The sequence below is a fragment of the Takifugu flavidus genome, chromosome 17, assembly GCF_003711565.1.
Source record: "Takifugu flavidus isolate HTHZ2018 chromosome 17, ASM371156v2, whole genome shotgun sequence".
NCBI classification, from domain to species: Eukaryota; Metazoa; Chordata; class Actinopteri; order Tetraodontiformes; family Tetraodontidae; genus Takifugu; species Takifugu flavidus.
In genome coordinates this window covers 10,398,001-10,421,574 of record NC_079536.1, presented here as the reverse complement: position 1 = coordinate 10,421,574, position 23,574 = coordinate 10,398,001, and the positions used below count along the sequence as shown (strand labels likewise).

General features: G+C 43.7%; 1 protein-coding gene across 10 annotated transcripts in view; it reads left to right on the top strand.

Annotated features, from left to right (window-relative positions):
* The window catches only part of LOC130513723 (partitioning defective 3 homolog), a 239,643-nt gene that overhangs the window by 26,027 nt on the left and 190,042 nt on the right, over positions 1-23,574 (top strand). The window lies entirely within an intron of this gene.

Genomic DNA, 23,574 nt, shown 5'->3' with positions numbered 1-23,574 from the left:
TAGCCTATTTATATTGAGGACCACATCTTTGGCTCCTATGGCGGAACTCCTTGGACAATTGGCATTTTCTTGGCCTCTAAAGTTCTAATTGCCATGGCAACGGCTGTCGGGTGCCAAATGGGCACCTGCGCTGGGTGGAGATCAAGCCGTGAGTGAAATTAGCCAAAGCTAAAGTAGGGTTCCAGCAGCTGCCCCCTGGTACCAGAACACTGCCGGGGGAAATCAAAGACTAATTACTCTGTTTGTCTGTCGTGTGTGTGTGTGTGTGTTTGTGCGTGTGCTCATGCACGTGTGTGTGTGGCTGTGTGTGTGTGTAGCCTCTTTTGGCATAGATTAAAGTCTATTGTGTCTGGTTGGTTGTCTGTGCATAATTTACCGCATTGCGTGTGTGTAAAACACAATGCATACTATATTTTTTATACAATCAACATCTTGATTTGTATTTTCTATCATTTTATTTCACCTTCGGTAGTCTCCGTAGCTTTAATCCTGCCAAATGTTATTATTTTGAACTGACTGTACCTCTAATCTGTCACTGGCTATCACATTTTCATGTGTTATTAGTCTAGTGAGCATTTTCTCACTTGTGACAGATATTGAGGGGCTTCAGTATAGTTCAAAACTGTTGATTTGATGGAGTGGCCAGTTGCAAGGCATCAATTTATATAGCTGCTTTTTTATGTCCATATTTGAGTATCAACTACTTTTTATAAGCGTCAAACTAATCCTGCGATAATGATGCATTTATGAAGTTCATAAACAGTACAGTCTAACTCATTTTAAATCAACACATTCTACATGTCAAATGAACAAATGACACATTCTACATGTATTCTTTATGGAATAGGTTAAACTTGGACCAGCAAAACATATTGCTGAGGCAATTTAGCATTTATTTTTCATTTAAACATAATTTATTTCCTTTCCTTTTCTTGACTGCTTTATCCCTGTTGGGCTCACAGGGAGGCTGCCGGCCCCATCCCAGCTGCATATGGGTGACGACACCCCTGAATGACTCCCAGGGCCTAATGTGAGCATTTGGGGGGTTGCTACCTTGCTCAAGGGTACCTTGGCAGGGCTCTGAATGTGTTGTGGTACCTCCGCCTGCTACTAGAATACCTCCCATGTTTTGTCAGTGTTTGAACCTCCTCTTTTCATCCCAGCCCTCTGCAGACGGAGCTACCGACGCCCTTTATTTACATCTTTTACAATATTTTCTGTTCTTTTCCTGCAGGTCTTCAGTGAAGTGAAACCAACAATACAGTCAAATATTATTGACCTAGATAAGGCAGTGCAGATATCCAAGATGTCTTCTGGGTGGTATGGAGGTTTTCACCGGGTGCAGGCCACAGGTAATATCCAGCAGGAGGGGATCGTGTCTCTCAGCTTGTCTGGGAATCCCTGGGAGAGCTAGACGAAGTGGGCAGGCCAAGGAAGTCTGACCCTCTCTGCTTAGGCTAATAGACTCTCAATAAGTGGATGGTGGACAGTTAAAACAAGCTATTATGTGTCTTGTGTAACTAAGTACTGCTAGTTGGTGGCCAAACAAAGAACTTCGTGGACATTCTTTCTCTCTTTTGATTGAAATTGAATGAGGATGAACTCATGTGTTACACAGTCCACTTTTGGACTCAACTGCAGCGTAATTATGACATCCATGCTTTCTGACTCTCAGGTGTTGCTGCACACACACATTTGAAATGCGTGAATGTCACCCTCCACCTTGGAGACAAAAATAGACTAGACAGACAAAACAGGCGTCCATACTTCCGTTTGCACACATAGTTGAACATTTTGTCAGAGTCAAACATGCCCGCGGACGCATTTTAACAGACGCGTCAGCAGCAATTAGCGTGTGAGGCCCAGCGTCAGCGCCGGGTCCCAAACTACTCGGTGCGGCAGCAAAATCTATCCTCTCGCCTCTGCTGTCCAGCTGTGAGGCTCATGGGCAACAGAACACAGGTTTTCATTTCAGGTTCCTCTGGGGTGGTGACTTTATTGTCAGGTGTTGCTTGTTTATTAACTTGCTGTTTTTGAACCGCACTTGTCTTGTCCAGATTGTGTTCAGCACCGTGGCGGTTCCTTTTCAACGGTTCCCAATTCCTTGCAGCTGGGAATGACTTAGCAGTTTCCTACCCAGGACAGTTAGCAACATGGGATGTGCATGTAGGCACAGATTGACAAAATCAGAATAGATACGTATGTGATCTACTGGATCCACAAGGAAGGATCATTGGATGCTCATGTTCATAGGATGTGTGTGTATGTGTCGTGGACCAGCGGACAGCCCTGAATGTCTTGCATTACGCTACACAGCGACTGTGGAAAATGGACCTTCTGATCCACCCGTACAGATAACATCGGTCCCATTTTTGTGGACATGGTGCCGTTGGAGCTGTGCGGCATGCGCGGCGTGGCATCAACAACCCGCCTGCCCGAGGAAAGAATGCTATTACTGCATATTGCACAGCGGCGGGTGTTTTCCCCCATATTTCCCTGTAACATGTGTGAAATCAGGTCATGTCACCAGGCTTTTCTTTCTGCTCCGAGGCAGCTCAGTTCGTCAAGTCCCGTAAGTGTCTGTGATCCCCGACCCCCACCCCCACGACAGCTCCCCTACAGGAAGAGATTGCTGCGATACGCCAAATTGCTTCTGACGTTGTGTCTCCTCACCAGAAACCTGTTTTCTAATGCCAGATTGTTCAGCCAGAGCTGTGTTTGTGGCTGTGCCTAACAGTAAAATCACCAAAATAACCACACATCCACTCACACACAATACCACAATACCACAGACACACACATGTGTGTATGCGTGTGTCATGTGGGAAGAGGTTGTTCCTGGTTGACAGCTGTCAGGGCTGCTTTGGTTCCGGTGTCTGGATAGTTTGCCAAAACAACCCTTTTAGCTGCCACAGAGGAGTCCCACAGAGGGTCCTGGCATTGCCTCAGGGGGACGAATTGGGTCAGACGCCACGAGACTAGCTGTAAATGAAGGTGACATATACAGGCCTCCCTGCCGGGATCCTGCTGAGTCTATCTAGGAGCGACAGGATAACAAGGGACTCATCTTGTCCCGACTCCTATTATCCATCTACTGGCATCAGAAGAGACGCAGGCAGAGGATTCACCCTGTTTTCCAGACCTTGCTGCATACTTATGTGAGTACAGCGGTCCACCCTCTTTGAATCTTCGTCTCACCTCAGGGGGGCAGCCACGCACCGGCCCCGTCGTGCAGCCAAAAATAACTTATTCAAAGTCACAGAAATTGCATTCTGTTACACAGCACAATCCAACATTCTTTTGAATATAGACACATTTTCTCTCTCACCCGACTGCTTTGCAGCACCTTGTTAACCTGGGCGAGGGTCTCTTCTGCATGACAAGTATCCCTCCGCAGCTTTTGTCTCAAGAGTCTCGCAGCCACGAGCTGCTGTTTTCAACACTTGAGTGAATTGCCACCGATCAGCCAAAGTCACTTCAAGGTTTCGGGCCCAAAAGTTGGGTTTCAAATTGACTTTGAGGGTCAAAGCTGTGTTGTTGATGGACACCCATTTCTTACAGTGGGAACCGCGTCTGGGTTTACAAAAACACACAGCTGAACACCCGCACTGCTGATGGTCATTATGGATGTTCCCACAGATTCCCTCGTATTTAAATATTAAAATGTCTGTATTATGTAATATAAAAAGACTTTGGTGTACACACCTGCCGGAAATATATGGGAAATGTGGTAAAAACATATGATAGTAAAAAGGCAAATGGTAGTGGAAAGAATCAATGATGAAACCCACTTGAGGGGGTTTTAGTGCGTTTGGCGGTGCACCGAGCTGAGGCTGACACTGGCACCCACATGCAGGAGAGCGCTGCCAAGGCCAGCGGAGCTAAGCCTGGTTTGGAGAGCGTTAGACAGGCATATTGGAGCAGACAGAGCGCTGAATCCCCTCTAACACCGCAGCTTTGTGCTTCTACGGCCTCTTGTCTCCTGAGAACGGCCAGTTTGCCACTTGACTGAAACATTATCATGTGCCTTTTAGTATCGAGTTCAAGTGTCTTCTTCGGATTTAATGTGTTATTCAGGTTTTTTCAAGATACACGTATTGCTTTCTGCTTTAAGCACCTAATTTAAAGTACAGTAAAAAATGTCCAGGGTCTCTTACGGCTATAAAAGTCCTTGGCGCCAGTCGTGCTGTGAGCTGCCTGCTGGGGTTCAAACAGTCCTACCATGTCGTGTCCTCTTCACTGTATCAGAGCCAGGAGACATTGTGCAATTTTGTATGCAGAGCATTTTGGGTCTGTGTTTATTACATCTGGAAAAAAGATAGAAATTAATATTGATGTCATGTAAAGCCCAGACTCTTCATCTTTCTCCGCTCTCTGCTCCTTTCTGCCAACAGCACAGCTTTATTTTTTGGTTCTACTTCAGTTTCCTAATGCAGCCACAGTTGCAACAGCAGCCTCTCATTTCATCCTGCAAAACAGTGAGGATGACGATGTGCAATGATTGCCTAACAGTTCCCAGTAGGAAATCAATGGCAGAGGCCACCTACGACTAATCAACCTCCTCGAAAGGTGCTTCATACCTCTGTGATATGGATTAAAAAGCTTGAAGATGGAAATTCAAGACAAACGCAATGGTGACACTAGTTTTTGGTGTTTGATCGGTTTTCATCAGGCCTCCTCCATTATGCCGTCGCTCTTCCATTGTGTAGTTCCACAAGGAGAATTTCCCTGCATGGATGCCTCCTGCCTGCTCTCCAGCAGATGTTCCAGAGCCCGGGGCATCCCAGTTTGGAGCTCTGTCCGCATGTGCTTGTGGGATTCCCATTCCCATTCAGAAGACTGTTGGGATTTGCCTATAAAAGGCAGGACACCATTTACTTCTGAAAACACTCACGCACACAGACAGGGTGATGGTTTGTGATATTGTTGCTCAGTGATGGTTCTAATGGAGTTTCTCTCTGCCTTTGCTCTCATCTGTCATTTCACTGAAAACAAAGGAAAAAGAAAAAATCCTCCATGGATGCACGTGTCACCTCCCGATGTCTGCCTGTCTGTTGGCTCACCATTTTCTTTGATGCGGCATCTTCAATCTTGTACGCCGACTTCAATCCATCTGTGGTCGAGGCCTCAAAGGGTCCAAAATACCGTGCATGGAGCAAAAGATAATTCCCTTAGAAAATTAAAGAATATAGATGGGATTTTCACTCTCATTTGCTGAGCCTGAACAGCCACTGAGAGTCCTGAGGCTGATTTATAATCTTTGATTGGACAGTGGCAGCGTGGGAACGTTACTGTCAGCTGTATGGAATGCACAACAAAACAAGGGTGAAGAACGCTCCTGGATTTGACCTTAAAAGCCAGTGAAGACAGATTTGACTTCCTCAACCTTTGGAACATCAGAGATGACTGACCGAGAAGAAGACTTTGAGATTGGAGCCGGTCTGCCCGCAGGCCCATGTTTCCACCCTGCCTTCATCTCCCTCTTTGTTCTGACACCTGAAATAGTCAATGAGATGAAAGAAACGACACTACCTCCCCGATCCCGTATCGATCATCAGATGGTGGAAGAAGCGCCTTTGGGCACTCCGACGTATGTCCCGAACACACCACCAACACACCACCTCCTACTGTAACATTTGTCAACCCACCAATTCTGTGTGGGCACATCTGATGGGCCATTTTGACATTATTTATATTCATAAGTGAAATTACGGTGGCTGCGGCTGCTGACTGCACTGACAGGATGTTAAAAATTCATGACAGATAAAAAAGAAAGTCGACAGATGTGCCACCTACTTGAATTTAAATATGGCACTTTGAACAAGTGGGGACCCGTCTCCATTATCAACAACCATCACAGAAAGCTTCTCTGATGATTGTTTGTGCACCTCGCTCCCCTTGTCCCTGGGCGGGAGTTTGCAGATGGCATGTGTGTTTATCATAACATGCATGTTTGTGTGTGTGAGACAAGTTTTCAATATGCCCATGATAATGGGAACCTTTGACAGATTCAATGCCTTTTTGTCCTTGACTGTTAAACATGGTGACTTTGTCCGCATTTGTGTTCAATCTCGCATCCAACATGTCGCTGAGCTGCTTATTGAGCGGAAAAAAATGAGACTGAGATAAAAGGCGAAAGAAAAGGGAATCTGGAATGCAGAAAGGCCCTTTTTGCACTTTAGGTTTAAGTGCTTTTAGCACAGTGATGCACCTGAGACCAGAGTAATCACAGTGGGAGCTGTCGCTTGTCATCCAACCTTCTAGAACATTAATCTGGCCACTGGACCAGATATCATTTGTATGATATCAAAGTGGTTGGTAGTGTTTCAATCCCTCTTTGTATTTTTTGATATTTTGCAGACAAATATAGCAGCTTTTTTGACATCATGGTGGTTTTCCGCTCTTTTGCTGCACAAACTGGAGGTCCACATCTCTTTAATTGATGGTGGTTCCATCATTATTTTCTATCAACAATAGAATTTTGCCAATAACTCAGTCAGTATGTTACCACTCTAGTGTTAGTATGTACCCCAACTGCCGCAAGTGGTCCTCTTGCTCTCCATTCCATATAATGTTCTGTTTGCAATGGACAGATTAAAAAATAAAAATGGATCGTAGAACTGAGCTGGATGTTCTCGTTCATCGCTCATTTCTGCTGTACCACATGCTGCAAAATAAAGTTAACTCATCAAATGTAACGCACTGGCCTTTTTAATGGAACTATCAATGGAAATAAAAGTGACAGTAAGGCCATGGTTACGAACAATTCTCTATACAGCATTTTGAGAAAATTGCCTTTTAAAAAGCTCATTACCCTGAATGGATCCACAAGATGTGTTGGGCTGCACCAAACATCTCTCTTTCATCATCTCCCCATCCAGATTTACTCAAATGGGCAGCATATCACCAGCACAAATAACAATAAAAAATTATCAGCTCTCCAGGGTGCCCAAAGGGTGCTTTTCTGGTTTTCATACCCCTGTAGCGTTTCTATGTTTGTGCAGCAGGGGGCACTGTTGTGCCACTGTTGGATCGCCTTGAGCGTCGTTATTGAACCCACTTTACAGTTACACAAGCAAAAGCTGTAAATGCAGTTACTGCCCACATTAAATATAATTTCCAGACCATATAATGACTGTAGATTGATTGTAGATAAATGAAAGACACTTGTTGTTGGCCGTAGGAATTAAGGAAGCACACGCACATGCTGCGCTCTGCATATGAACAATATTGAATTTACCACATGTTAAGGTACGTCCATGTATTCACACCAATGACCTTGAATTCTGCAGCTGCAGCCCATATCATGAAAACTTCATGCTCGGTGGATGTTTATAGATTCCTTTTGAAGTTGGGCCCAGGGAGCGCTCGCCGCAGCGGGAAAAACGTAGCACAGTTCATGCTTCACAATGCGCAACTGAATTCATTGGAAAAGCTGTACAATGCGAGTCAACCTGTTCACGGTTTGAAAAGAGAGAAAAAAATGTTCGAGCAACAGAGGTCCTAAGTTCCATCTCTTTTGTCGTCACCTTTGTGTTAAAAGGAGGACTAATGTTTCTTCTGGACAGAGGGGTAGAGTGTCCCATTTATTACCCAGTGGCCTCCACTTCCATGACAATGACTTTACATCATGTGTGAAATGGCTCTAAATGGACTCTCTTTGTCTACTGGCAGTGCTGCTGTTCTGCATGCCTGGTCGCTGTAGACCTGCTCAGGAGAAGGCGAATGGCCCTGCTTTGTATCAGCAGCCATGCTGTCAAACGTCTGACAGCAGGAGCACAGATGTGTGCACATGAAAGGGGCGTCTCTGCAGGGAATACTGCAGGTATACTTTTGTCAAAGGAATGCGTGCCTTTTCAATTTTATTTGTGGCGGAAGGGTCTCGGAGGACATTTTAAAAGCTGCTGATGAGACTTTTATCAGTCATGCAGATAGTTTACACATTTGCCCTTCAACTGGTGCGTAAGACGCTTCTTAAGCTCTGCTTATGAAAGTTCCCTGCAACTTTAAAGTCTCGAGCCTTCCGTCTTTCCACTCCCACCACACATCTTTGATACATCGCTCATCGGCCATCCTTCTCAGCGCTGAGAGCTTACGCGCGGAAAGCTTAATGGCCCAGAGCTGGTTGACTTTCAGGCTTACACCTCTGTTGATGAACTCATGAAAGAAGACATCAGTGCTGACTCTCATCCCGGCTAAAACCTGCATTGTGCTCACAAGGTTTAGGGATGAGGAGCGTGAGGATTGCCAATAGATTGGAGCATGCGAAAGAGGGAAGATTGTTGTAAAACCCACTGAAAAGAGAACTTGTTAAAAGGCATTTACACCAAAATCTGAACTTTGTGGAGGAGAGACGTGCATAGACAGCGCAAGCTTTCACCGCTAGCATTTATATCTGGCGTGTCAGTCTGGGTTATTTGCTCTCGCTGCCAACTCCACTTTCAGGTTAATTCCACTGACAGACACATTTCCAGATCAACTCCACCAAAGTATTTCAATAAATGCCTGTAAAGTCTATAGTGGGTTTAGAAATCAACCTGGCACGTTGTGATTTTTAGAACCTGTTGATAAGAATCGTTGAATTCGCCTCATCGGGCCAAAATTTGTCATTTTAACTTCTCCCTAGCCGTTTCTATTTTCTGTTTCTATTTTTCAGACCTGTCTCCATTGTGCTTGTGACGGCTTCTCTGACTGTTCGGTAGTGGACCTTAAGGGGAGTTTGACTGACAGGCCGAGGCACTTACTGACCAGCATGTTGTTAGGTTTCACACTAGCTGATTTCTTCAATTCTCTTGATGGCACTTGTTACAAAATATGGACTTGGACATGAATCAAATTGAGGTGAAGCGGTTGTTTTCCGCATGTGTGCTGGATGCGCTTGCTGGATGGTTCCTTCGTGTGGTGTTTTTTTTACGGTCAGTTGTGCCTATTGGGGCTGTCGCGCCTGCAGAGGAGGCATGTCTCCGTGGTCATGCTAATAACGACACTCACTACAGTCCTCCATTTCTTCAATCTCTGAAAGGTGATGCTTCGTGTCTCGCTCAGGGCCTTATGTAAAACACTGCGGTGTGCGTCATAAGTGCACTTGTTGGATAAATACAGTGCGTGGCGGCAGGTTGTTTCTATCTCGTTGCACATTTGCTGTGGGCTGTGCGTACTGTTAATTGACTGTCACTGCAACCACATATACTACGACTGCTGTCTCCCACGCGTCAACAGCCTTAAAGACACATTAACATTAGTTGCTAACTGAAAAATGCTAATATATTCACATGGTTGCATCCACACATAAACGTAGTCGTTGACCTTAGATCTTTATAATCACCTTAACATAATGCTAAAGGACCACACCAGGTGTTCCTTTTGTAATGTTTGAATGGGTAATAAATACATCCTACATTTCTACTTCATCTGGAGGCTTTTGTTTACATTTCCACCTGCCAATATTGCCTTAATCACAGTCTTTCTTTTATTATTGCTTGCTCTCATCTAAACTGCTGTGGATGCTGGTGTAAGGTCACTAAGGTGTGCTTTGCCTGCTCTGGGCTTTCCACAAAGGCTTACGGTAAGGTAGGGCGCCTCCAGATCCTAATGGTAAATGGAACTGAATCACATGTGTTGCTGTCTGTCTGCAAAGAGATGATAGCAGAGCAAATGGAAGTACAGACTTTGAATATATTTAAGACTAGATTAAGATCTGATCCACTGGACCACTTTGGAAGCCATTCAAGGATGCATTAGGGCCACATTTAACTCGGTCATGTGATCACAAGTCTCTACTGGAACATACATTATGGAATTCAATAAAGTGATTTTGTATGATGAAGGTTTGGGATATGACTAGTGGCTGGGTTGATATTAAGAATCGTACATAATCACTAATGAACAAGGGCAACATGCAAGATATTGTGAGACACGTGCAGGGTTTGTTCTGGTGAGAAAGCGACAATTGGACTGAAGCTTCACAGGGCGTGTGAGGGGTTTTGACACTTATCTGAGCCTCACGCTGAAGTGTAGCATCTACGTGGAAAGAAAACACAACTTGCCAAGGTGTTTTTGAGCGGCAGGAGATCACACCCGGAGGTCTCTTCGCATGTTTGGGCTGTGCTGCCTGCCTGTGAGCACTTTGGAGGGAACAACAATAGCATGACTCCAGATGAAGGAGTTGCAGCCAGAGACGCGGGGGTGTGTGTGCGTGTGTGTGCGTGTGCCTGTGTGTGTGTGTGTGTGTGTGTGTGTGTGTATGTGTGTGGTGGTGGTGGGGAAGGGGGGTTCGGTGTCATGACAATCCTCTGCTGTGAAGTTACACTTTCTTTATCTAACAGCAAAGACAACTGCACACATGAAGAGTAAGGACAGTTCCGTTTAATTAAAGAGCTTTAAAGGTGGCCTCAACTGTTCAAGGGCACAAAAAATAAAACCCACAATCAGCCATATTGTTCCTTTTAAATGTACGTCAGTTCTGTAAATCACGCAATGTATGACGTGAACGCAGTGGGTTACTTAAAGGTCGCATTGTTCTGGCGTATATAAATTCACCCATGTTGCAATCTGCACACCCACACTGGAGCTTTTAGAACAAAGAGTGTCTGTCTTCTTCTCCAGTTTTTGTGTCTCTGCGCATCAGATGTGTTGGCTGGGGGATGTTGCAGAGGTTCTGCTCAGGGTCTGAACAAGCACACCTAATTTCTATGCCTCCCTATACGTCCGAGGCTTTAAATGACCCTCACGTGGACTCTCTTATCTGGCTGGTGAGCCTAATTTAGAATGCCTTTGTCCTCCTCAGTGTAGACACTTTTTTGCCTGCATGCTCATCTACTCACTGACTATAAGACTGAATATTTTAGATGTTTAATACAGCGCTGTTGTGCTTGACGTTGTCCATCTCGAGCCTCCCCTCCCCACTGGTTTACAGGAGCTCATGCTACAGATAGAGAGTTGCGATACTGTTCCTTATCACATCAGGCGAGCTGCAGAGAGGCTTGGAGGGAGAACTCTATCACTCTATCTGCTCTCCTTTCGCTCAGTTTCTCATCCTTCTTTCCGTGTATACCCACATTAAACCAATTAACAGTAATTACTGGCCCACCCCAGGCAGCCTCTTTCTGCTGGCTCTGCTGTTTCATCCTCATCATCATGCTAACGCAAAGAGAAGCTCCGAGATGTGTCAGGAATCAGGTCATTACTGTTTATTAGCTAAGGGAGACTGATTTCCCCTGATGGACTGTGCAGAAAGCTGGAAGTTTGACTGGTCATTACACAGAACACACCAGCCGCTCGGGTTGCCTCCTTTTGGTTAGGATTTAGTCACTTTGATCACCAGTTTATTTGTGTAAAGTAGAGTGTGGCTGTAATAATAATTTCCTCTGCTTCATGTTAAGTGACACAGTTCCATTTATGACATAGATGTTTATACAGAAGGGGCTTAAATGCCCCTGCTAATGTGAAGGTTGTGATAACTTGCAGGATTGCGCTCTTTGAGGTCTTTGGAATGCCTCAATATAAATAGTCTGTCTTTCCCTGCCAGTGTCAGATGATCAAGTAAGTCGGAGCTCTTAAAATTTGCACAGTTAGATACAAAACAGATGGAAAGTAGCCCTTTGGACTCACTGTCACTGTTGCTTTTTGCTTTCCTTCCTTATGTATTTGTTACACATGACACTAAATTTTAATTTTTAAAGTCACATTAGTGACTTATTTTGATTAAAAGCAACTCCAAGTCCAGAAAAAGGAAGTTTGTTTGAACGCATAACCTGATCATTTGCTCATTGAAGGGATTTAAAAAAAAAAGAAAAAAAAAAGGAGTGTCAGGTCTCGCAATTTAAGGATGTGCCGAATCTCAATTTGCCTCTTGCATGTTGTTTGCATCAGAATTTGGCAACAGCTTTGCGACATTTCACGGCAAGTCATGTGCTGTTAATACTGGGATGGAGCATCCCGTGAGGGGATAAACAGATTACCCGTTATCTTAAAAACCTGACGCATCAATCGCCCTCAGAGGTTTTTTTGAACTAATAAGTTGCAGATGCTGATGCCTCAGCTGGGCCTGACCAACCAGACTTGGTCTCTTTTCACACAAATGCACTTGTGCACGTGCACATGCACACTTGCTGTTGCTCATTGTGTCTCCTCTGTTGATGCGCCTCATTGTGAACCGAGTGTATTTAATATACACACCAGTGCAGTTGACATTTGACACCGTCATACTGTATGTGCTCACGCGAGCTGTACAAACACACATGCACACACACACACACACACACGGAGACACACACACACACCGCACACCAACCCCCCCCTCCTGCGTCTAAGGGACTATGATCTCATGTCAAAACCGTGATTTGCCAGTATGGGTTGGTACTTCTTCCCTGAATTATTTAAATGCCTTTTATATTTGGAGTCTTGATATTGGCGGATGATGCCCCCCTTGCAATTATGTCATCCTTAATAATAGATGAGCTGGGCAGTGGGAGTTTGTGGGTGGGGCTGTTTTGGTGCCCGTTTGCCCACTTGTGGTGGTTCATCAGGGTTGGCAACCGTAACATGATATGGCCGATGTTGGGAGAAAACAGGCTATGATTTCACGGGGTGACTGGGGAATGGAGCAGGTGTCCTCAGATCCTGAAGCGTGCACATCTGATCTGTGTATGAGGAATGCTCCAACACACCCTGTGACCCTTTTGACCTTCAGTCCTAGTTATTATGCTCTAGTTTTTCTTGCTTAAATCCATCTGCTGTGTACTTTCTGAAGCATTCTGTCTCCCTCCCACACACACACCTATACACATCAGGTTGCTGACGGTGGGGGGCTCAGCTCGTGCCACCAGCTGCAGGTGGCTCAGAGGCCTCATGGCTGCAGGGCTGAAGGAGAGCAGTGACCTGTTAAAATGGGCAGCTCCAGACTGGGTGCTCTCGTTTCAGGCTAATGCAATAAAGACTGCTCGGATCTACTGTTTCCTGCATCTGGGAGCACTCACGTCCCGTCGGCCCCATTTGGAGCCATTGAGGCCACGTTTTATGCTTATTTCTGACTTCAGCCTAGGTTCATATATTCCATCATAATATATCAATGTGTATGTTGCAGTACGTGACACGAAACATAGAAAAAATAGCAAATCAGCATTTATAGTCTCAGAAACTGGGGTTAGTTTGGAGACTCCATCTTGCTGTAGCAGCTCAGTGTTATTTTTCACACTATTGGCCACAGGTGGTGAGTTAAGAGACAAAATGATATAAATTACAGAATAATCTGCCAGGTTGTAAAACAGATTTCTGGGAATAACCATAAACTTGTTGACAAGTGAAAAGTGAATTGGGAGCAGAAAATAACAATTTTTGAGTCCTTTATAGGCATCATATGGCTATCGATCCATGATAAATAACAATATATTATACTACTACTACACTGTATATGTATGTATATAAATACCATGTATACAGTGTTGAACAAGTTATGTGTATGGATGTATGTAGAGTCTGGATGTATGGTGCTGCTCATGCTCCTCGTCTTCTTCCATCTGATAGGAAGAAAAATAGAAGGCAAAAATAAGATGTCGCTCTGAGGATGTAACGACTTGGCGAAAATAGTGTGTGTGTGTGTCTTTGTGAGTGTGTGTTTTGGAGCTGACAGGGAGCAGAAGGAGGTATCAGATTACCTCCCTCCCCCTCTGCCCCTCATGCTGTCTACTGGTTTTATCAGCCCTCTGCACTTCCAAATTAAATTTGTCCTGAGAATGGGTGAGCAGGGGTGTGGATCTGTGTGAGTGCATATGTTTGTGTGTGTGTGTGTGTGTGTGTGTGTGTGTTGGGGGGGTGGGAGGTATACAGAGGGAGGACTGCCTGCTTTGCTCCATCAGAGCAATGGGGGCCCAGAGGAGTCAAGTTGGCTACTGACGATGACACGCCAGATGTAATCAGATTGGGGTGGGGCCTGACAGATGCACTTTGTCCGTCTGTGTGTATGTGGGGGAAGGGGGGTGGGTTGAGGGTGGGTCAGGTGGGGGTGAAAGGAGAAACCCTGATAAACACAGTGTATCACCAGTAGTGCCCTCGGGCCAGAACAAGTGCACACTTCCTGTCAGTTGAATGTGTCCACTTACAGAGGATTGATTTGTCTCTCTTGTGCGAGCTGACCCATCAACATTGGCCTCTCTGGCTGTCAGAAGAATGGACACTCCAAGAGAAACCTGCAGGAAAATTTAGACAACCAGTGTGAGATGTACCACACAATCTCGTGTAAACTTCTAGCTGCTTCACCGCCATGCATTATTTTTCTTTTGTCATTGTTTATCCATAAAACAAACTGATCTGAGTCTCCCCACATGTCTCCTGTACTGCTACAGCCAGAGAAACTTTACCGACCTCTCTATATGTCAGGAATGGTGTCCAGAGGAGCTCCGCAGGGTTTATGGAAGTTATGCGGAGGTGCACGGAGCGGAATGAACTGAGAACCTGCACAAACGGCATAATCAGCTCAGTCACTTCTCAGAAGAAAACACCCAGTATCGACCGTGTTGCATCAACAGTAAACATGATCGCTGTTGATCACATCTTAGCAAAATTATATACTAATTCACACTAGACTACACACAAAATCAAACTCTCTGCTTCTCAGTAGCCCTAAGTTCACTCATTATCGTTATTTTTTGTTTTGTTTCAGATGTTGCCTTTCACTTCATTGACACGACTTCCCGTGGGGTAAAGTCAGCCCTCTTTGAACTGTGTGTGTAAAAAGTGTGTGTTCTATGTGTGTGTTGGAGATCTTTCACGACTTACAGAAAGTAATTGCTAATTTGCTTGCGATTCCGTGTGCCGCCGCTCCATCTTTTAAAAGAAAAATAAATAAAAAATATTGAATGGGAAACATTTTTTATCTTTTATAGGTCTTACAGGATCAAACAGGCAACCAGTGAATGTTTGTGTGTATGCTCGCATAAGTGATGTCAAATACTGGTGGTGCATAATAACCTTCTGCAAACATGGAATTAGGATGAAGGTGATTACTGCAGGCCTCTGCGGGCCCCTTCATCACCTGGCCCCCAAAAATCCTCCCTCCTTCCCTCTTGAACAAGGAGGGCTGCTGGTCCGAGGTGATGAATGGCGCAAGATCCCTGGAGTGTGGTCTGGCCCGGCTGACTGATGGGGCTTTGATTCTGACCTTCCTACACACACACTCACACACACACACACACACACACACACACACACGCGCGCACACACACACACACACACGTCTGCCACGTAACAATATGTATGTTAATGAGCCCAGCGTTGTCTAATTGAATACATTAGGCGCCTCGGTTGTCCTCTCAATGTTCTCCAGATATTTACAGGTCTATTAAAAAGCAACAATACACAGGAAATGTCAGCTTCCAGCTTGGATGACAGTGACTGTGTGTGTATATTCCCTCTCAAACGCTACATTTTAAGTTCACACAAGTAGTGTGTAAAAGGCATGAATGATTTAGTGTAATGCTGCGATGGTGATCCCCACCGGCTCCAGCTGACTTTGTTTTATCGGCAGAGGACGACAAAGAAAATGAATCATAACCTACTTAGCGCGCGCGTGTGTGTGTGTGTGTGTGTGGTGTGTGTGTGTGTGTGTGTGTGCGCGCGTATGTGTGAGTGAGTGTCAGTGAGGTTAACCAGCCTATAGGAGGAGGTGTATTCCCATGGAAGGCTTTTATTCCAAGCCAAATAAAAACCTACATCAAGCATGGTTTCTAAAGGCCTCCCCCAGGCCTACTTAAGAAAATATCAGCGCACCATATTCCACATCTAGGGTCTGGGAACGGCTTCCCCTCCCGTCTCCTCTGTTATTCCACTGACCAGAACTATTTGGATGTGTCATGAAATATGCCTTTCGTAGTTTCCCATTAGTTTCCTGTGATTTATTGATTCGTTGCATTCAATTTCAAGAGTTCAACACTTGGAATCTTACATTTGGGAGAAGCTCAGCAGTTTGACTAAAATATAAGTTGTTCTTGTATCACATTCTGGTTTTATAATGGCCTCCTGTTAACTGACCGACATCAGCGCTTGTTTGAATAACTGAAAGCAGCGTTGACCTTTCACACTCCTGTCATTCAAAAGCCAGTCTTCCAGAAGCCTAATTATTTATGTAAGTTTTCATCACACAACTTTAGTATTTTATTCAGTCTTTCTAATCTTATTATGCTCACAGAGCACACTAACCTTATCCCTCCAAACACACTCGACTGATTGCCTTAATCGTGTCACAGACCCGCGCTTAATTTAGACTTCCCATCATGCAGCTGTGCTCGGGGCATGTCACGGGTGTTTGGCAGGGCACTTCTGAATAGGGCCCTGTGTATATACCAGCTCCACCCAGACCAATATGCTTTTTCTATCGTTCTCTTTCTTCTCTTTAAAATTCCTCCCTAAAACTCACACTTATTGAGAAGGAATTGCATTGATGCAGCATGAAATCAGGACTGATAACATTATTAGATAAATATGGTGAAGTAACAATCCAATATTTGCCCCAGCACCGAATAACCAAGGTACATATAACTTAAAATTGCATTTTATTTAATTTGTTTGCAATAGTAATTTTCTCCATTTTCAAACTTGCTTGCTGTTAAAATGCAGTGGTTATGAGAGTCGCATCTCAAGTGTTGCTAACATTCTTTCCACTGGTTTTCCAGCCAAACTGCATTAGTGGTTCAGAGGGTCAAATGGTTAACGTATAGGACGTGATTGCCCCGGGGCCAGGCAAGAGAGGGCCGGGGCGGAAATGTAAAGGGTTACAATAGAAGAAAGCACAAAGGAAACCTCACTAACATCCCGGGTCGTGCTTCATAGGAAAAGAGAGTCGAGAACGTCGCAATGACTGTGCAGCTCGGACGACATGACGTCAGGGCCAATTAACTCGGGGGTGTGAAAGATGCCTCTCGGAGGCTGCTGAAAAATATTCGACAGACATCTGATACATATGAAATAGGTTTTCAAGGTGTTGTAACTGAATCTGAACTCTTTCTAAAGCGGGCCTTTGGTGCAGACAGTTGCGGACCTTCACTGTTAACGTTTCATGGCAATGTGGCAAAGGTACGAAGACTGTCAAAAGGATTAACAGAAATACAAAAGAGCCTTTTGTCACAGACAGGAAGGAGACAGAAGTATGCAGACAGTGGAAATTACTTCTTGAAAGGAAGAAATTGTGTTCAGTTCCTGCAAAGAGTCTGATTTGTACTGGGGGAGAGAACAGGACCTTCACTTCCTTTGATTTATTGCATCTGTTTTGTTAGTTAATTTAGAACTATATTTCACCACGCAGGGAGAATGAACATCTGCTGTAAAAGAGAGTGACCCTGATGTCATTTGAACACATAACTGTCTGAGCTGGACGCGCTACCATTGCACCATAAGGTCTTGCTGTACTGACCTAAGAACCATGACAGGTGCAGGGTTGAGTTGGGGAAAACCGGTAACGCTAACGAAAAACTTGCTAATCCTACATCAGCTTTTGGTGACTTCATTGCATTCGATGTTCGGATGTCCCAGGTTAGTCTTGTTGGTAAGTCTTTCCTGTCACAGATCAGCCGCTTAGTTCTGGTATTACAAGACAACATTTGCAGACCTCTACTTTCTAAACTTCTCCTTGCTGTGCCAACTTTTAATTTTAGCTGCTTGTATGTAGATGGCAATTGAGCATAATGATGTGTTAAATAGATTTTGCATCTGTTTTGCTTGTTTGAGTAGTTGAAATGAGGTGGTTCAGAGATTCTACCCATCACTATTGATGGTCACTTTAGAATCATAATATTGCAGCAGAGGAGTGCATCGTTTTAAAGTGATTAGAGCTACAGATGCTTTGGCATAAACACACATGCACGTAGCAGAATCCATCATGCACACTGTGGCCCTCACTGTCCTCATGCAAACATTATTGGTATTGCACAGCAACTGTTCTCTGTAATAGATTGCTGGTCAATGGGTGGGAGGGTGTATTTCAGAGGACCCGCTTGTCTTGCTGCTAGCTTGGCGAGGGTACTGTGCCTGGCAAAATTGAGACCCCACTGGCATTCATCAGCATCCATTGTCATTCATCCTTCTGCCCCTCTTACTGGAGGTAATTGACTGGAGTATAATGCCGGCCGATCAGTCCACCTACAGTGTGACGGGCCGCAGATTGATTAGCTCTATGGCAGCACAGTGACTGAGATATTGTTATTCTCAGATATGGAGCGGCTCTAATGGAGCCAGACAAGGACTGATGATCAGAGGGGATCGAGTAGCATAAAAAAAGCACTTGAAATATTACTGCCGGTCTTTTATTTAAGTGGCACATTTTGCACAATAAAAAGGTTTAGCTTCTCAGTGTCGCTTGTCATATTTAGAGAGGAGAGAGGCAATAACTGGGTTTATTAAGCTGACAGTCCGTGTGGATCTATTCTTACAGCCGATGACAGTCTAATGCAAGCTACGTCCAGTGGTTTTTACTATGTGAGTTAAATAGGAGACTAAGAAATCTTTATAACTTGATTTGTTTGTTAAAGTGAGACAGGATTGGATGATGATGTGTCCAACTCGTGACTGGATGCTACCCTTGAACATTTATAAAATATCTTAGATTGGAAAGTTTAGACAAAAGAAAAGCTCTTTGTGTTAGTAAATTGGGGTTTGTCTCGATCCACACCAGTCATTATCATTTTTCTGGTTTCAATCTCTCTGTCTGCATCATGTTTTGGCCACAGAAGAAAGAGGGTTTGATCGAGAAATATTAGAATGCATCATTGTAAAACTATTACTCAACTGGGATCCCTGGGACCCCTCCACAGGAAGTTTCACCAACAACCAATGATGTCCGGGAGGGTCCACACCCCTTTCATGAAGCAAATGACCCCTAACGGCCCCTAACAAAAGTATTCACTTAACAGCACAATAGCGAAATAACAGGGAACCCCAGCAGTCAGCTTGAAAGGAAGAAGCCTCCTGGATGAGAGGCAAGATCTCTGAAGAGAGTTTATGACCTTTTTCTGCTTTCTGCAAGTGGTGCTCAAGATGAAGTAGAAAGCCTCAGCTGCATCACTGTTACACAAAAGGAGGTTCTTCTTTTTTTAGGTTGTCATTGTGATAAATAATAATAAAAAAGAAAGTAGATGTGGGATTTTCCCCTGAAGAAAGTGACAGTGACATTGGCCTTATTGCGTAGTCAAACACCCACACAGTGGCAGTCACATTGGGGCCAATAAAATCCGCTCATTGGGAGCAGGGCCCTTGTGGTCGGCTTGGTAACTGAGCCGAAACAGTCTCATTCTGCTGCTGTCATGCAAAGAAAATAGACTAACTTGAGTCACAGTGAGGCTTTTACACTGACATCAGGGAGGAAAATGTATGGCATTTATTCCGCACCGCAAAAGAATGAGACATTCACCTTCAATGAGCACAAACTGGGCTTTTATTGAGTTGTGCTCTTCCCAGCTCACTCATCTCTTTGAGGCCGTAGCCCTTTCTGACAATATTCGATCTTCCTTGAAAAATATTCCCCTGTAATTTAAATTTAAGACACCGTTTTTCCTCCCAACACACCCCAGTCAAGCGGAATAGTAGCGTTTAAGTGACATCACTGGAATCAGTCCGACTATGCAGAAATAGCCTTAATAATAACCTTAGTCAATCATATTAAATCTTCTGTCTGAGCATCAAACACAATGGTATAAAATTCTGACCGTTCCATACTTTCACTTCTCCGAACTGATGGAATCTCTTGCCAGATATGACAGGTTTGGTATGTTATTCACGCTGAGCGGTGCAGAGGTGAGACAACTAGGCTGGCAAGAATGTGCATCTGCATTCACCTCACCGATGGTGCCGCTGATGGCGTTTTTATCGTCTTCCTTTGTTTTCTTCTCTGTAATCAGATTGTACTGTAATGAGGCTGTAGGGGAAGAAGAGGGCAATTATGTGTTTAAAATGAGCTCCGCTCCTTTGTGGAAGGTTGCTTTTTTTTTCCCCCAATGTGGCGGTGGGAGACACTGCTAGGAAATGGCCCATATTACTCTCCACAGGGCTGATTGCTCAATGTGATTGCAGATTGAGGACCAGTGTGAAAACAATGGTCTGACAAAGTGCATCTGTTCATGGAAAGGACTGTGTGGAGCGAGTCAGCTATCACCCACCACCTCCACTGTTGCTAACAGCGACCCCAGTCATCCTGAGTCCTGCGTTATACCACGGTTTTTCATTCTCCTGAGCATTAGCTCATTTTGTTTGGCACATTTAGGATCCTCATTTAAGTCATCTTTTAGAATACAGGAACCCAAATGGACCCTAGTTTAACCGTTGCGTAGTAAAGTCGCACAGTGACATTAGCAACAACAGTCGCAGCAGCCGCTTCTTTTACAGCTGTTATCTGCTGCCATCTCTTCCCTCCGGCTCATCAAGATGGCTCTCAATGCACCGAGAAGCTCTGAGTTTACCATCATTTCTAATTATGCACTTTAAAAATGTTTATTAGGTGGTGAAAGTGAGTAGAGAGAGAGCAAAGTTGCTTGTTCAGTTTTGGGTCTTTTGTGGTTGCAGGAAGCAAAAAAAACGAAACTCAAAAAACAACAAACAATGCTTAGTAATTCATTCACCACATTCTGCAGTTTTCATGCAAACTATCATCTTATGTTATTCACCGAAGATTGATTCACTCTCTTCTTACAACCTCCTCATAATTCAATGCCGCATGTTTGTGCTAAAGGTTCTGTTGAATTCGAGAAATTTACTATTCTTGCACCCAGGAAGAATTTGACGATTTCTTTTTGTTTGATAGAAGATTCCCTGATCCTGTGCTACCCTGCGATTATTCTTTATTACAAAAAGTCTCTTTTCAAGCAAGTTTTGCATGTAGAGGTGAGAAAGAACAGCAAAAGTCTTCATCTTCAGTGTTTCATAGCACGATCCCGTCTGCCTTTCTCATTTTCTCTCAGTGCTTCTTACTGAGGCTCATCTGTATTCTTGATTCCATCACAGTGCGGTCTTTCTGCCCCCTCCCACTCCTCTTCAAGAAAAAGTGGGTGAGATGATGGAGGAAGAGGCTTGGGAAGAGGAGGGATGGAGAGAGAGCGTGGGTCTGTTCACACCTGTTACCAGTCCTCCTTTGTTCCTCTCCTTCTCTGTGTTTCACCAAATCTCCTTTGTACCTTTCAGCATCCAACGTTCCAACTGATTCATTCGTTGTAAATGAACTATCGAGCGCGATGTGGAATTTTCTGAATCCTCACACACAGGCACACACAGGCACACACTTCCCTCTCACTGCAGATCTTCATTTTATGTCTCTCACCCCTCATTTTCTTTTTACACAACCCAGTGCCAATTTCAGTTTCCAAGACAACCACTTCATCAGTCTCTTGAGGTTTTGCCATCAAGGGTTTTGCTGATGGTACGAAGAAGTACCAAAGGTGCTCTTTTTTGTCTCTCTTGTATGAGATATTGGAGATGAAGAGAAAGCTATGATTGCAAATTGACTTCTAATGCTCTGTCTCCAAACCGTGCATCCTCCAACAGTTTAAGTCCATTGAGGGACCGAAAGGGGGATTTTTCTCCTTTTTATGTTTATGTTTAATTTTGCTTTCTTATATTTGATCTTTAAAAAAAAATTCCAGCTGTTTGCATGACACTAACTGCCATCACATGCATTGATCTGACCCCTCTCCCCATTACAATCCACACCTACCCCATCCCACCCCCACTCCTTCCCCAAATTCCCCCTCGGTGCTGCTACCTGCTGTGCGGCTACGTTTGTGATCCACCAGGTAAGCATGTTCATGCTCCCTATTTTCAGTTGCTTTCATTAGTATGTTCAAGACTCTGCGGGCTATGAACACACACACGCATGTACACACACACACACACACACACACACACACACACACACACACACACACACACACACACACACACACACACACTAAAAAGTCTTCCTTTCTTCCCCTCCTTTACACCTTTCACTCTGTGAAATCACTATTTTAACCTGTTTTTCACTCATGTGATGCCCGCCTGTCTGGATCAACAATAAAGAGCCGTGTGCACACACTATATGTGTGTTTTGTGTGAATGTTGATGAATAGGCTGTCAGGACCCTTTACAGATGGGGGAATGCTTTTTCTAATAAGATTCTATGGAGGCAGGAATCCCAGAGGAGGAGAGGAGAGTGGCTGAGCAAGGCAGAAAGAAAGCGAGATAATTTAAATTACAGACATCTTCATACATATACATATTTATAATTGCATTTGTGCAAACATTATGTGTGTAATGTGTGTGCAGAGCAAATACATCATCTATGCATATAAATTGGGCTGATGCATACGGTGTGCACATGCCAAAGGATAACGAATCACACAGACACGACACACATATTGGTTTCATTAAATCTCATCTCTTCGGTTTTCACTGCATACATTTATTATATATACATGTAATTGTATTTGAATATCAGAGTCTTTTGTTATATACTGATTGTTTTTGGTGCCAGAACTTGCAAAGCTTCTTATCTTTTGTCTATGTAGAAAGTACATGTTCAAGTCAATCATAAAAGTTGACAAAAAATTGCAATTTGGTGGAATTTGGTTCTTTCTAACCTCCATAGTCCAGCCTCCTTACACGGCTGTTAGGAAACATATCAGGAACTAGAGTTAAAAAGCTGGGGAAAAAAATCATGATTAAAATCAATATTAAGAAGGGTATTTAAGCAGAGACATGGTTATGAAGCTATCATAGGTGATGCTGATATTGCAAATGCTAATCAAACTGTTTTCTTTTCTCATTTATTGTATAGAAAAACAAGTTCTTATCTGATAATTCTTTGGAAATTTACAGCTTTTCTTCCTATTCTACATACATTTTCTGTTTTACAGGGTTTGTTTTTTTTGCTCTCATCAGTCTTTGTTGATAGTGCTATTCTGATGAATTTCTTCTGAATGACCAAATATCACTTTTGTTCAACTGCTACTTTTTAGACATTTTGCTCTCTGAGGAAATAAATCAAGACTGTAAAAGATTTTAACATTCCAGTCTTTTGCTAATGGTTACGTTCACAGGGATTTTCTCATCTGCTATCAATTTAGCATATTAGGCTGTTTTCCAACATGAGTTTGTATGCTAAATGGACCTCACACGATTCTGCTGTTGGCCAGCAGTCAATGGTCACATTAACAGCTGCACAGCCCCGTTACTACAGCTCAAGAGACACTGAAAATCAAATTCCAGCAACATTACTGCCCAACATTATGAGATATAAGTCAGCTCTTTTGCACAAGAAACTCACGCCATTCAGGGTGATTGACAGCTCGGGGAGGCAGAATCAACAGATTGTCACACTCAAAATGCTTGTTGAATGTTTGCTAAATTAGCATTAATGAGAAAAGTAAAGCAGTTTAGCAGGAACAACATAAATAATCACCTAAACTGGCTTGTAAATAGCTTGGTGATATTAGATAATCTAAGAATTACACACCAATTGGCTTTCAAACAAAATGTATAACTTTGCAATTTTGACTAAAATCTTTCCTTTTATCAATTTAAAGTGCTCCAACACTATGTTAAAAATAACATGACTTATAT